At 38.6% G+C, this 17,038-nt stretch overlaps 1 protein-coding gene across 6 annotated transcripts in view; it reads right to left on the reverse strand.

Moving 5' to 3' along the window:
- LOC113644414 (transcription factor HIVEP3) overlaps positions 1-17,038 on the reverse strand; it is a 49,346-nt gene that overhangs the window by 13,993 nt on the left and 18,315 nt on the right. The window contains exon 2 of one of the 6 annotated variants that reach the window (XM_027149245.2): positions 5,438-5,622. The exons of the other annotated variants lie outside the window; for them this stretch is intronic. The gene's annotated coding sequence lies outside the window, so the exon portion shown is untranslated. The remainder of the gene's footprint in view (positions 1-5,437; positions 5,623-17,038) is intronic. 6 annotated transcript variants of the gene reach the window in all.

Genomic DNA, 17,038 nt, shown 5'->3' on the forward strand with positions numbered 1-17,038 from the left:
ACTGATGTTTAAAAAGACTGAGACTCAGTTTAGTATAACATGACAGAGTGTCTAGAAATCGCATAAGGACAGAAAACAAACAATGATAAGTGAATGCAAATGCAAATACAACAGAGAACTGCTGGGCAAGGGAAGGATGAAGAGAAAATCTGATACCTAAATGATCAGTCCGATGGAGCTTAAACAGTAAGAATGTGGAATCTTAAGCTGGTGAAATTTTTCAGAACACTGAATTCACTAAATAGGTCCACTCAGTAGCTTAATCTTGACAGCAACCACCATATGCACACATGTACAGTGTACACAGTAATTCATTAAAACATTCTGCTCTGCGGAGTGCATAATAAAAAGATTTTCATCAAAAATAGAGACTTGATTATTGTCTGTTATGTCCCAAAACACTACTATTATACTAATATCAGTTTCACTAGACCACAAGAATCGTTAGTATTTAGGCATGCTAGATGGTGTGCATTTTATTGGGCTTGAATTCTCTCTAAATGCATGTTGACTTTTTCCACTCACACAAGATTAACCTGCACAGTGGAAAATACAACCCTTGTTACCCAATGTTCTTCCAATGTTGATGCAATGGAAATGTTCTACCAAAAGAAAAAGAATTTATCCTGCAACTTTAAGAAATACTCAGAAAAAAATGTATTATATTCTGAAGAACATAATGCTTGTCTCAAAACTACAGCTAATTTATGTAGTCTCAGTATTAATGTCTTGTATTCTGTGTGGATTTATGACCAACAGAAATTCAGTCTGAAAGTTTTCCAGCAGTCACATATTGAGTCCAACAACATACGTATAAAGGAAAAAAGATGGGTGATTTATAAAGAAATTTATGATACTTTTTTATGATACTTTGGCATTGTGCACAGATAAACTGATGAACCGTAAATAAACACATTTTCTGTTTACCATGTTCTGAGAACCTGTTGTATCCAATTTGGCCAAGAATGGTGAAAAAAACAAGGATTGAATGTTAGATAGAAGGCACATTTCCTATTAATGCTTTCATGTTAATAACTTTTTGGCAGCTAGTAACTATTAAGTCATCAGCAAACTGTACTGCATAAGCATTTATTTCATGTCAGGTCATGGTACAATCTGTCAGAGATCTTAATACTCTTAATACCTAATTTCTATGCACTGTTTGGTTACAGTGAATATAGCCATGTCGGGAGCAACAGAACAGTATACTGGAACACAGTTGCTGACAATAACGCATTTCCCTTGATAGTTCATACTTTTTGAGCATATAATGTGTCCCATTCAACTGCTTATAATAAACCATTTTAATGTAATCGCATAATGGTTATAAAGCATTAGAATGCGAAATACACTTTCCTGTCAGTGTCAATTTTTTGTTGGCAATAATATTTAGTGACATCATAACTGTAATTCCAGCCACCTCAGTCTGTTTATAAGTGAGAGCTGTGGAATGGACAGCAAACCAAGTCCTCATAATTAAAATTACTAAAAAATAAGCAGATGTGCTAGAATCAGGGTTTTCTTTTAGTCTCATATGAAAGAATTTCAATTAAAATGTAACCCATCAAAAAAAGAAGCTTTTAAATAAAATCTTTTAATTTAAATAAATAAATAAATAAATAAATAAATAAATAAATAAATAAATAAATAAATAAATAAATAAATAAAAAGGAAACAAGGCCAGATATTTTTAGGAGGTGGTGCCTGAGTCTGAAAGAAAAAAAATCAATAAATAACAAAATAAATAACAAAATAACTCACCAACTAACTAGTTCGTGGTTAATAAAAAATGATGGTCTTTCTTGTTTGGTCACAAAGTGCTTATACTTATACCATTGGAATCTCTACAATATGATTGTTTTTGTATCGTGTAATGGTCGATTTCTTGTGTCTTTGTGTTGTTTTTTTTTGCTTGTGGCTTATGTGTTTTGTTGTGTGCACAATGTTTACTACGCAATTGTGTTTTGTTTAGGTGTTAATGGTCTGTGTAGTCTTACAGCAGAGCTTCATCCTGTACTCCTGCTATGCTGCATGCGTAGATACATTCAGGCTTTGTATGCTTAAGAAGGGATGTATAATTTCTGTCCTGGCTCGTCCACAGGGTGTTAAACTTTCTAATATCTGAGATAAACAAGAAGGACACATATAGAATCTTATGGTGATTGCCCAAGCAGCAGTGGTCTAGTTTTGGGGAGTCTGTGCCCACTGTAACCGCAGATTTGTGGCTGACAGGAGTGGAGCCTGATGTGCTTTCTGCAGCCGAAATACATACACAATAAGATACACCATGTGTGTTCTGAGATACTTTTCTGCTCACCACAGTTTTACCAACTGGTTACTAAATCCTTCCCATCAGCAAAAACCAGCCTGACCATTCTCTTCAGAACGCTCTCATGGCCAAGGCATTTCTGCCCGCAGAACCGCGGCTCACTGAATGTTTTTGTTTTTCACACCATTTTGTGTAAACTTTAGAGACTGTTGTGCATGAAAATCCCAGGAGATCAGCAGTTTCTGAAGTACTCAAACCAGCCCATCTGGCACCAACAAACAGGCCAAAGTCACTCAAAAATTTTTATTTTTCTCCTACTCAAATTGGAAAGCTCTTGACCTGTATATGCTTTATGTATTGCACTGCTGCCCCATGCTTGGCTGACTGGATTTTTGCATGATGTATATTTAGGTTGAGATTTAGGTAGCTTTTTAACCCAACATAAACTCTGCAGGCAGACAGCCAAGGCAAGGTTTAAAATAAAAAAGAAAAGATTTTAATGTCATTTCTGGTAAAAATATTTTTGTGTATGCCAAAGCTTGTTTATATATATATATATATATATATATATATATATATATATATATATATATATATATATATATATATATAAACATAAGCTTATATAAGCACTTTGCTCATTATTAAACACATTCCTTTGCTTTCTGCTGACTATTCTGCAGCGAATGCCAGTTGCTTCTGCATAAGGTAGCTTTACTTTCATGTCAGATATTATGTGAATGCAGTTGAATTTTGTTTATAGTTTGCAGGGGGACCCTGAAAATGTGAAGCCTTTGTGTTTGAGATGATGTCATTATTGTGGATGGCAAGCTGATATTCTCCACACTTATAATTTACTATTATCATACTGTTTGATTATATTGAAACAGATGAACAGTAATATGTCATCATTCTTGCTTCCATTTTTGCATGGAAACCCATCTATTCTTAATAAATAGTTTATATATTTATATACAAACTGTACTGTCTCTCTTCCTATTTTCACTCCTGGCAGCCTAGTGGCGGTTCCCATAGAGACGGGCTTACAGCTAGCCGTGGCAGATGGAGGGTGAGTTGGAGCTCTAAATTTGTCTCCCAGCATCCTCTCCGAGTACAGCAACATGCTGGCAGCAGGAAGTGGGCAATCAGACTGACCTCGGCACGTGAGTGGCACTGTCTCATGACCCCACCTACCCCTTGCAGGGTGTTCAACATGTTCATTCAAAATAAACCGGCAGCACTGGCCGACCCTTTAAAATGCCACACTACAGGAGTCAAAGGCACAGCTCACCACCTGCCCAAACTGGCAGGGACATCAATGCCATCATGGAGCAAAAAAAACAAAAAAAACATCACCACCCTGAAGGACTTTACTGAAAATGATCAGAATCCACAACAAAGACCATGGCTTCATTTTTCAGCCAAACACATAAACATATTTACACTAAAGCAAACAACTTAAATGTGGACATGTACATTATATATATTGAGGTAAAAAATCTCAGTATCACAATCCATCCCAATTTAATGTAACCAAAATTAAACAGCAGGAAGCAAGACTTATGACTAATCTAAAAAAAAAAAAAAAAAAAAAAACAACAGACACAACCTGTTTGCATCTTGTTGCCTCTTTAAATCCATGCCAAATCTTATTTCCAATTACAGTAGAGATAAAATGGAATGATTTACTGTAATTTAAAATGGATTTAAAATGGAATGAAAAGTTTAACAAATATATATAAAAAAATGGATCTTGCATACAACACCAAAGTCAGGCAAACAAATGAAGGTTCAAATGAAAGGGAAAAAAGCTGGAAAATTTATTTTTGCAGGGTTGCACTGCTATGAACCTGAGAGCTGAGACTGTTCCAGAAAAGCTGGAGATGCAAAAAGCTACTTTCCTTCTCTGAGAACATGCTGAAGAAGAAAAGTTTCATGATCTCAAGGATTGAGATCACAAGTTAAAAAAAGCAAACAAACAAACAAAGCAGCATCTACTACTGCTGACTGAGCTGTGAATGGAATGTACAATAAGCAACATACGAACAGCATTCAGAAAGGATAACAATTCATCTAATTTACAAGCAGTGTCCGTTTCATTCATTTATTCTTTGGAACAACTGAAGCTGCTTTCACTGCCAAGTCGCCCACATCAACTTTCGATGCGGTCCCGTCAATCGCCGGCTCCCTGCCTTTTCAAGTGTGACGCCAAGTGAAAGAATCTACCCACATCAGGAAGTGAATGAAATGTAGCCATTGCCAGTGAGAACGTGTATGAATCAGACACCCTGCTGCACCCTAACGAACGAGAACAACCACCTCCTCAGCCGCCACAGGGCGCTTTGATAAGGTTAGTCATCCTTCGGCGGTGCTTCAGAGCCTCTTTAGTTTCTCCTTACAGTCACCTCTTCACTCTCCCCTTGCTTAACCTTCTAGAAACAAATCAGGGTTAATGAGTAAGTCTCACTATGCCTTTCAGAAGTGCCCTTTAACTGCACTTCACTATCCTTTCCGTGATGGAGAGAGAGAGAGAGAGAGAGAGACAGAGAGAGAGAGAGAGAGAGAGAGAGAGAGAGACAGAGAGACAGAGAGTGAGAGAGAAAGAGACAACCAGCCAGCCAGCCAGACAGAGACTCGTACTGGCAGTCACGGACATTAAGGATTTAAAAAAGGAAAGCTGCAAAGTGATGACTGACAACAGTTTTCATAACTCAGAGAGTGGATCATTACTTCAACAGGTACCATGTTAATATGACTGTTAGAAAATCTATTACCTTTAAATATCACGACAAAGGCTCTCATTTCAGATAAATATTTGTGTTAGAGCAAGTGTGTGGATTTAGCACTAGGCCAACTTCACTTTTAGGAATGTGGTTTATGTAATAACAAATGTAACTCAAAGTATGCTGAGAATACAGCATAAAAACATGGCACATCAGCACAAGTTCAAGTCAAAGGATAAATGATCACCTTGTCTAATAGTACACGGACACACTGATTTCACGCCAAGCAGATATGCCATGAGAGTTCACCCAAGTACTGCTGTGTCATGGACTACATTCTTAGTAACTCAACACCCATTTACAGAAGTAATTACAAGTACACGCAATTACCCCGTGTAGAAACCACCTCCGCTTCTCTTTATTTCAAATACATTAGAGTACTCACAGTAAAAATAGGCTTGTAATTCCGCTTTGTGTCAGCTGTTCAAACACAACAGTGTATGGAAGAGGAGAGCCAGAAGGCAGTGCAATCCTCCACCCGAGTCCTCCTGCTCTTCACAGCTACAGCATGAATGAGAGCCACCAAGTGATACAGCGGATATGAATGTTTGCATTTGAGTGGGTGTATTTCTGTGAAATAAGTGAGGAGAAAAGGAGGGGGAGAGAGAGAGAGAGAGAGAGAGAGAGAGAGAGAGAGAGAGAGAGAGAGAGAGAGAGAGAGAGAAAGAGGAAAATAAGGTGTAAAACAAGGACACACACTGTCATTGATGCAAAGCACTGCTCTTACACAGCAATGCAGTGCATTTTTGGCCGGTGCGGATCGCCACAGTTTAGCTAAAATACACAGTTCTGAGCTGAATATTTGAGGATAATAGTTCTACATTAGCTCAATGAAGCTTGTTCTTACTCAAACGCAGAAGCTGTTACAATTACAACAGCAACTTTGTAATAAATCTAAAACAAATACAATAAAGGAAGCTGTCTTGGCTTCTGCGGAAGCTTCCTCATGGAAACATCCTAAGGATTCGCACTTCCCAAAAAACAGTTTATGCTCAAGACATTTGCTTCAGTGTATAAGCTTATGTGCATAATGCAGATTTGCACATAGCTGCTGCTATAATCATGAACACTGTCCTGTGTTCATTCCAACACTCAAAAATGCTCAAAAGAAACATCCTTAAAGCACAATCAGCATGTTGTATGTGTTTTACTCTTTTGTAACGATTTATCATCCCACACTCTGGTGTCATCCAGAGGAGGATAGATTTCCTTTTGAGTCTGGTTCCTGTTGAGCTTTCTGTCTCATGCCATCTCAGAGAGCTTTTCTTGCCAATGTTGCCTCTAGCTTGCTCATTAGGGACCTGAATATAAATTTTACGACTGAAGTTCTGTAAAGCTGCTTTGTGACAGGGTCTCTATCAATAAAAGTGCTATTCAGATCGAATTAAATTGAACGCTTTTATCTTTCTGTTTATTGTGAACTGCCTGCCTTATACATTATGTTTTTTATTAATATTATGTCGCAATATTAAACTTAGCTATAGGAGACTTTAATGCAATTATTACATTCGTTATTTTCTGTCACCCACATGATAAAAAATTTTCATTATATTCACAGGAAAAAAGAGTAAGGCCTAACAGTGCAAGTCAATAAACATTATGCTACCGTTAATATCCAATATATGATGCTACTAATTAGTTACTAATTAACTAAAACAGGGTAACACAGGGTGACCAGGAGAGGATACCAACCCAACCGAATGCACTATCGCACACACTTGCACACCCATTCACACACTACAGACAATTTAGAAATAACAACCATTCTACAACACATGTCTTTAAAGGAGGGGGGAAACCAGAGTACCCAGAGGAAACCCTAGAAGCTTGGGGAGAACATGAAAACTCTGCACACACACAGAGCGGAAACTGAACTCGAGCCCATCTGACACTTTCCACTTAATGCATTTACAAATAATGTACTCATTTTAATGCCAGGCTTTATAAAGTGTATCAGTCCTCTTAATGAACTGCATTCAAGAAGTGGTAAACCCAAAAACAGCTGTGGTTTTACTCAGTAAGCAGGATATATTAACTTCAGTTAATACAGACTGAGACTATAAAAATGCTTAGCAAGTGACACGGCATTCCCTGATGTGTCTCAAAGGAATTTTCTATCTGTTAAGAAAACCTAGCAGTGATGAACAGCTTTAATTGTTGATAAATGTCCAAGTGTTTATGTGACTCAGACAGCTACCACACATAATGTTGTTGGCTGAAATAATGACACAAGAATAGAATAGATTGTTGTAGAAAATACTAGGCCATATTTTGGAAAAGTGTGTTGGATCTAAAAATATGTCTCAAATGGGGATTTCCCACTTAACTGAAAAGAAGAGAAGACATTTCCTCACTGCTTACCAAAAAGAAGAGCAGCGGAAACGTGCCCAAAAGGTTCTAAAATGTTCAGGACCTAAAATGAGGTCTAAACTGTGGTCGACCTCCTAACACAATGTGAAGTTAAATCAACAGCATATCCGTTATCCCATGTGTAGCGGTCAATAACAATAAAAAATAAATACATAAATAAATAAATCTGTTATTCATTCATTTATTTTCAATAGCTGCTTTGTCTGGGTCACAGAAGATCCTGAGCCTTTCCTGTAAACACAAGGAAAGATGTGGAAACACACCAGTCCACCACATTCACACACTTAGCACACATCTAGCATAGCCAGTGCAACTACTGATATATTGTAAGGTGGGAGGAAACTAGAGAATCCAAAGGAAATCAACAGAGAACCATGGAGAATATGTGAAACGGTACATTGAGTAACCCGAGCTCAGGATCAGACCCTGGAGCTTTGAGGCAGAAATGCTATCTGTCGCGCCACTGTGCTGCCCTTCAGACACTCGTTTCAAGTAAACGAATCTTAGTTTCATTAACATTTATAAAGTAAGCTAAATCTGCAACAGTATTCATACTGCAAATCATCACACAGACCAAACTTATCTTACTTGTTTCTTGGTCATTTTAACCCTCTCACTTTCCACCCCAAGCTTAATGCCAAGTTAAATTAAACAGTATTTTTGTACTTGTATATTATTGACTTGGTGCTAGAGTTGCCTCATGTTACCCAAGTAGCTTGTAGCTTACAACCTGACGACTTAATGACCTTACTCAACATGTTTTGGTGCAAAATCACAGGCTGTGTATCCTCAGTTGTGACTCTTGGCCCTCAGCATCGCCAAATGTTTATATTCACAATCTTTGTTCTCTGTGTGTGCACTCGTTCTTGCCTCTCCCTCTACTTCTCCATCTCTATCAATCATGCTCAAAGAGTGTGTTGTTGGCGATAATGGTCAGCTGTGTGCAGCACATTGTGCACCCCATTGTGCATGCCCTGTAGCAGTGACCGTATTGTGTGCGGCTGAATGCAATCTCTGTGGTCATCGGCATCACCCTGCCTGGACCACACACCACACATCAGCCATACTGTACTCCTCTGCGAGGGGAATTCGCACTTCCGTCACCTTTGTCTTCTGTTTTTCTAAGAGATGGGGTTGCTGAAAGACAACAGAGGCTGTGTTGGCGTGAGCAACGGGATGAAGCTGCTTGCACACAGACATGACAGACTGCGCCGTTAACTGTAATTCATCCCTCAGAAATGGCCTCTTCTTCGATATTAAAGGTTATATGAAGCACTGTTGGCTACAGGTTTCCAGTATCTTACTGTTCCTTCATTTTTTCCACAAGTTCTTGAATTGATCTCATAAAAGCAGAGGCAAGAACATGGCTAACTATAAAAAGCTTTCTGCTTCTGAGAGCATCAGTGCTGATGTATTCTGGCTCCAGCTGGCTTACAAGAAATGTACTATGAAAATGTGAATCTGGTGACAAATAGAGAATGCAATAAATGGTGAAAGAATAATTTGAATGGCAGCAGTTGAACGGCACCTTGTTAATATCCTGTGGTCATTTGATTCACATTTACAATTCTAGTCAAATTGTGCAAGAGATATTATCAGCTAGATAACTAAATATATGCACAATACTGCACTGAAACCAACGGGAAAAAAGAAACTAATTGTGGCTCTGTGCTTTTATTCACACCTAAACCCAAAGGAAGAACAGTTGGTATCACTGCTGGAAAAGCCAGATGTTAGGGCATCATTCAGAGATGGTCAGATGGCTCCCTCCACCCCCCAGATGTTGCAGCAGCTGAGTGCTAACTCGCTATACTCAAGAAGACGGGGTTAGATCTGTGATGTCTGCCTTCTATCCTAATGACTTCTGTTCCTTTGGGATTCCCTAACCTGCTCTTATGCAACTGCTTATGTAATCCTTTATTCAGAGTAAGGGTACACCGATAGCATTTAATGACTCATACTCATTAAAATATGCTCTGATACAAACATCCGATATCTGACATATGTGACGTAAACCTACATCGCAGAACTAATATACAGACACAAAATTACAATGATCTGGACATACAGAATGTCACATCATTTGCTGAAAATCAAAGCAAAGCACAGAGCAAACTCTTTTCTGTGGAAAAGTCAAGAAAATTATCTAACCATCAAGAGAAATAATCTGAAAAACAGCTCAGCATGAGGCTTTCACTAGCACAGCAAGGTGCGAAAAATGTCTACAGACAACCTAGGTGAGTGAAAATAACCGCTCTTACACAATATACTGTTCCAGATGATCTTTTTCAGCCACTGACAATAAGAGCTTCTGATGCAATAAAAACAATGGAATGTACTTTCCTTACACCTGTACAGAAGTGAAACAAAACCTGCTCTTCTCCAATGCAACCCTACTTGATCCAAGGTAACTAAAGTAGCTAACTGATTAATAACAGGTTACTTATTTCAGTATCAGAATCATGTAGTACCAAAAAGTTTGATCCTACTTTAAATTCTTAACTGTAATCATCACCAAGTCTGTGGAGCCAATTTCAGAGTCAACTATATTGGGATATATTAGGAAGCGCTTACATAAGAACTAATGCATAATGCACCAAATCTCTCAGGAGTGTCAGAAAGTCACTAGCATCTCAGATTGTCATGCTACATGCGTTTTGTGTTGTCTAATAGTTGGGTTGTGTAATTTGCTAACTACAGAGGCAAGCAAGGTTGCTCACTCTCCCAGCCTCCATACAATAGCCTAGTCTCTCAACTGTTTGTGTTCCCTGACAGAGGGTGTGTTGGGGGCTTGTTTTCAGAGCCCACAAAACACAGGAGTCCTTTGTCTTCTCTCACGTCGCCACACAGTCTCACTCCAAGTGCATGGCCTGAGGGTGGCGTTGTGGAAAGCAAAAATAGACCCCATCCTGAATGTATAAACATCAACACCTGAAGAGGTAGCAACCTCCACAACCTATTCACACTCGATTTCATTGTGGGTGAGGGAATCATAACTGACCCACCACACTCGATCTCAGGCATTCAAGCCAACAACAATGTCACTTATGACCTCTTTTCTCCCCAACAACGGGACAATTTGCCATAATTACTCTTCATTGTGTGGCGACAGAACGATCCGTAACTTGTTATTAAATGTTTTGATAGCATTGTTGGGCATGTAACGTGGTTACACATGCTCTGAAGGGGGGCGACAGACTTGGCTTGCCAAATGTTCATATCAAATTTTATGAGGCACGTTTATGTTGTTTTGGCAGGATGCTGAACTGTAATTTAGACTAAATTATTGGTCTTGGACTCTGCAGACAGGCACACAGATGGAATATATTTTTGTGCTGGTTTCCCAGAAAACCCTGGGATCTGTAAAAAGTGTTAAAGGTAAAAATGGAGCTTTCTTAGAAAAACATTTGCATGGGGATTTTATGTGTGTAAACACAGAAAAGCAAAGCGATAGAGTCTAGATGAGACTTGTAACAGAAGTAGGCCTGAAAAAAAAATACACACTCTTCAAACAGCTCGAGTCAGTATTCAGGTCACATTGTTCATCAGGTGTTACCATATAGTGATTGACATGTCTGAGAAAGACTCGCCCTCTTGCCTTACTACAGTGCTGAGACTGCTTTCCATCCGGTACAACAAAGACCAGGAAGAACAGAACATTCACATCATGACTAGTAAATTGCCATGCACAGATACACCCACTCATACAGCAAGCTTCACTGAGCCACATCCTAATGGACTTCTCAATGTGAGTGCTTTGTTTTCTTTTATAGGAGATCAATACATTTCTTCTTTGGACCCGACATCTGATCCCATAAAGCTCTGACAGACCTCCCCTCTGTGATCGCAATGCATTGCATTAAACCCAAGTCTTATTCTCTCCAGGGTAGGGTAGGGCAGTTATATCCAGAAATAATAATAATAATAATAATAATAATAATAATAATAATAATAATAATAATAATAATAATAACCCAGATGTACAGTTTTAACATTGATGTGGTTCATGCAGAGTGTCGCAGTCATCCATCTCCACTGCTTATACACTTGAGAACCTCAGAGTTTAGTAAGTGTAAATTTGATTTAGTGGCACAGGCTAATATGAGAGTAAAACTTCTGTGTAGCCACAACTCGAGTAAGAGGTAGTGTGAGTTCACATTTAGTTAAAAATGTTATTTAAAAAAAACAACAACTCTATACTCTGATTCCCTATTGATTATGACCAAGAAAAGATCTGACTGGGAAAATAATGAGGCTAACCTGAAGAGCCAGATGGAGGAAAAATATATGAGAGCAAAATGGTGAAAGCTATGAAGATGAGATGAGAGAAAATAAACCGTCTTTGGTATTTTAAAAAACTTCTATCAAAAGAAACTGGCAACCGTCACGGCAGTCGTTATAGGAATCTAAATAAATGAGGCAAAAGTCAGAAGGTTTGAATGAGGAAGTTTTTTGATGCGTCATACACAAGAAAAAACAAGATATTTATAGAAAGAGGAAGTTCCATATTTAGAAACCACCCACGGATCTCTTTAAACCTACTCATTTCGCCGTCACTGCATGGCAAATGAAACTCAAAGGAAACCACAAAGAAACAATTCTACAACATTCCTTCAATCAACAAAGGCATGGCCTACACATCTAGGAAGTGGTCACAGAGGCAGGTAGTTGGTGTGACACAAGAAAGTGCACGAAGTGTGGGAGTGTGATAGTGAGACCGTTTCACACGCTGTGGGTAGAATGTTCAAATAAACTGCTGCTTGATTTTTAAAGCTTACAGAGTCAATCCAAGAATCTTTTCAAAGCCTACTGTATCTTCGCTAGCTGGCTATCACTGGAACAGACTTGCAGGCTTTATGTTATGACAAGTTGGTAACTGTTCGGTAACTCTAGGGTAGATTTTTACCCAATTTTAAACACCCCAAATTCTCATAGATGGAATTAGTACATTAGTACCACAGCACATTATTGTACCTATTGTATCCATAGAATGATCTGCACCTGTAAAAAACGATATTAAAGACTGATTTAAAAATTTATCTGAGAAAATCAATGTTAATAAAAACATGCAAAACGCACATAATTTTACTGTTACTGTTACAAAGTTACAAGGTGACAAAGCGGCATCTCAGCTCATCTCCTCCATCCAACCTGTTGCTGATTTGACTTGATGCATGTTAGTAACCTGCAGCAAACGTTGCACTTCGGTGCTTTCTTAGTCTTAGTAAATCTAATATTTAAATATTTGTAAATATTTAAATAAATGAATGAATGAATGAATGAATGAATGAATCATTACCAGTATAGAGCATAAGAGTACATAAAGTCTGTAGTTTGTTAATCCATTGATTCTTCTATTCTCTGTGGTAGTTAGTCATTTCAGAATGGTTTGATTATAAAATAATGCAAGATCTTACAGTTAGCAACAAACTAAATTATTGTTGTTTTTGGAATACTGAAAAATTGTTCAATTGTGGGCATACCTGGCAAAATATAGCACTAATACTGAATTTGTTATTTTCTTAAAGCTAGAAACTATAAAAATATTTTGTTTAAATAGCCACTCTTCACTCTGTCGGTGTCTGCATAAAACCCACTTTAATTTACATGACAACATGCTGAGGTGCAAAAGGAGCTCCAAACTGAATGAAGCCCTCATTTTAATAATAATCGCTGACAATTATTTGTATCATTATCTGAATAATAAATACTGCTATTGCATTAATTAGGATTAAGTACTCCATAAATCAAGACTTTAAACTAATTAAGCATTAAGAACTATGGTATAAATAGTGGTTTTAAAAAAAACTCCTGCGGCTCCATCCGCACAGGAGACCCTACTTGTGGTCTTCACCCCAAGAGAGAATCTAAGCTTTAGTGGCAAGTGAAGAGCAGGTCAGGAGACACTGTGGCTTTTCTAATGAAAATGCTAATTCAATCTGTTCCATAAACAGGCCTCGACCTACACCTCCGCTCTATACAAAACACAAGGAGTAGCAGAGGGTGAACATGGAACACTGCTCTAGCGTATACACAGGCTGAAGAACAGGCTGCAGGATGTGAGCCAGCTTCCAACCACAAATGCCCCACCCTGCTGGGCACTCAGAGGCCCTGCTAAGTGGGAAGCATACTCACACCAAAGTCAATTTATCCACTCTGTCACCTCTGCCATGCCTACAAGCACCTCCATTCATACACATGCCAGAGAGCTTGCACTCAGGTCCCTGATTGACATTTTACAGCAGTGGCTAGCATGTAGCACTGAAGCAAGCTTTGAGTAAACTATTATTATTATTATTATTATTATTACAACAATAAGGCTGATGGAGTTAATGTCACCTCAGTTGAGCAATTCATTCTGAAATGCTGATGTGATGACTGTTACAAAGGGTAATAACTCACTGATTCATTCATATTTACTAAGTGCTTTAACCCATTCAGTGAATCCTTGGAACACTACACAAGGCAGAAGAATTTCCCCGGATGTGACACCAGTCCAATGCAGGCTACCATGCACACACTCATATATACCTGAGCCAATCCAGATATATGCATTTGTCTACAGTAGTTGATGGAAGGAAAGCACAGAACCCAGAGGAAACTGTGCATGCATGGGGAGAACATGCAAAAACTCACACAGTAATTCGATCTCAGGATCAAACCAAAGACACTGGAGCTGTGAGATGCCAATGCTACCAATTGTACCACCGCACTGCCAAGATAAGATGCCAGAGGAAAATATTACAAAACCGCAATCTGCCTTCTTCAGAAATCTCATAGTCCCATAGTTCTCATTACACAAACTTCAGAAATTAGACTGAACGAGCCTTAACTTAATTCCACATTAAGACATAAGGCTGGCTCAGCTTTATATTCACTCTTGCAAGTCGGCTCTGTTTTCGTAGAAAGGCCTCCTCTGACAGAAGAGGTTATTTCTGTTCTCATGCAGGTCTCCTGGCTCACTATTACAGCATGCTGGTAAAGAGAGACGGCAAAGCACAGGGACTACACTATTCCTGTGCTCCGCTATGGTACTCTTCAGGGAGCACAGCAAACACACACACACACACACACACACACACACACACACACACACAATAAAGCAAAAATAAATATTATGTTACAGTTACAGGACAGTACAATCTTAGTAGTGTTACTTTATTAGATGGTAAGCATAAATACTGCACAATAAGAGCAGTTTATAGATGAAACATCATAAAAAAAGCACACTGAAAATACTTAAATACTTCAGTGAGAATAGCATAAATGTATAAAACCTAGAAATGGTTGGTGACTGTAGTGTAAGAAGAGACGTATTTGATTAACATACATCTCAACTTGAGCAACACACAACATTTGCTCCATCTTGTGCAGTTCTAACTGTGCTAAGAGTTTGTTTTGGCTTTACTTTGCTCAACCAATTTCACAGCAAGTCACATGAGGTCAGCTACAGGGAATACACTGCACTGCTGAAATAAACAGAACTTCACTGGGGATCTAGCCAGTGTCAACACCTCTATACTGCTTGGCAACAAAGTGCTAAGTCCAGCAAACAAGTCACTACTCTGGGCCATATCTCGCAAGAAAGCAGAAAAAAAAAGAGAGTGATATATACACACTCGCAGCAGTATCAGCCATATCCAGAAGATCTCCAGCTCGCTGTGACACATAATATGTCAGTAATAATGTACCGGGGATGTGCTAAGGGACTGCAGGGGGCTCTCAGTTACAACTGCAACTGGCCCACTTTTCTCCGTCACATGGAAAGAAGTGTGTCAGAGGAGCAGGAGCTAACTCGCCACTGATCTGAAATGAGGTCAGAATGGACACTTGGGATCCAGACACACACACCCACAAATACAGGCCCACCCCCCACCCCCACACACACATTTAGGGATGTTCAAACAGGAAAACACCACACAGACACTTAACACTAGTTCTGTTCTATGATGCAACTTATATAAAACCCATAAGCAACTGAAGTAGTGAATTAGTATGCCCATTTTATGCATGCTGACAGGGAAAATAGGGAAACTGAATATCTGCACATCATGCCAGAAGCGTCAATGTGAAATTACAACGGTTGGAAATAAGTGAATCTAAGGTCACATGACCCTTGTCAGGGGGATTGGTACCCTGCTCTGGCAGCTGTCATCAGCTCATAAAAATCTGTTGAAGGGAAATCTGACCCTGCATACAGCATCCATGCCTCCTCTCTGCAGTTCTCTTTCAAACCTTCTAACCCTCCAGTCCTTCTGCCTGAGTCCAAGTCTTTCTAAGAGCTCAGTGAAAAAGTCCCTCGAGGGCTTTTCTCTAATGAAAAATGCTGGAGAACGCATTTCCCCTGTCTGGGCTCTCTAACTGATCACTTACTCAGAACCTGCACAAATAAGACAGGAGACTCTTTTATAACGAAACATAGGCTTTTATATACCAGATACTTCACAGAATGGGAAATCCAAAAAAAGCAATAAAAATCACGTGATATTCAAAGCTCAAAAACAATGAAACAAAATATGCACTTCATGCTGAAAATCATGTGCAGAAGTATAAAAAATTAATGCAGTGTTTCACTCATATAGACAGCATATAAACTGGCAATGGCCCAAGGACCTGTTTCCTGTTCAAATAAATGAATGAAATCGAAACGTAGGGATGTGGTAGCCTAGTGGTTAAGGTGTTGGATTACCAATTGGAAGGTTGTGAGTTCGATCCCTACGTCCAGTAGGTTCCCTCTGCTGGGCCCCTGAGCATGGCCCTTAACCCTCAATTGCTTGGTTGTATAAAAATGAGATAAAAATGTAAGTCGCTCTGGATAAGGGCATCTGCTAAATGCTGTAAATGTAATGTAAATGAAAGAAATCTATGATTAAATTGATTGAAACCAATTGGTATTAGAAGTAACTCTAGAGACATGGAAAGTGGGGACAGAGGCTCCATGAAGCATAATTAGGGGTCTGTGATTTTATCATTTTGTTACAGTAGTATTAAAGCCATGAGTCTATTTGACTGGTCACTTGAATTGAATGGATTTAATCCAAACCTCAAAAACGCAGTAGAACTATAAATAACGTTATCTCGGACCAAATACATCCGTTCACTGGAAACATCAGGAATAACAAGCTCTATGGCTAAGATATTATTACACACAGTAAATAATGAGCTTAATATTTAAAATATTGGAATAGGTTCATTAATAAATCTGTACTCTGTATAAATGTGTAGTTTTGAATACTCTACATTTAGGAATAGGTGTCAGTGAATTGAAAAATGTTTACGCTGGAAGAGACCTGGTGCCAAAAGTGTCAAAATTTTCAAAAACAGGATAGGTTCAGGAACCAATAAAACCCTTTTCAGAGACAACTGGAATATTTACAGTGCTAACAAAAAAACAAAACAAAAGTTAAACATAAAAGGAGTTTCTCGTTGCTCCTTTGCCCTGATCAACCACTTGGTTAATTACTAATATTTGCTTCTTATTAATATTTGTTTTAGGTGCAGACAGACAGATAGACCGACATAGATAGAGAGACAGATAGAAATAAATAGATGCTTTTTACTCCCAGACGAATAAATGAAATAAACACACGACACAGACAGAGCTATTGGACAGGCT

This window comes from Tachysurus fulvidraco, chromosome 3 (genome assembly GCF_022655615.1).
Source record: "Tachysurus fulvidraco isolate hzauxx_2018 chromosome 3, HZAU_PFXX_2.0, whole genome shotgun sequence".
In the NCBI taxonomy this organism is placed as follows: Eukaryota; Metazoa; Chordata; class Actinopteri; order Siluriformes; family Bagridae; genus Tachysurus; species Tachysurus fulvidraco.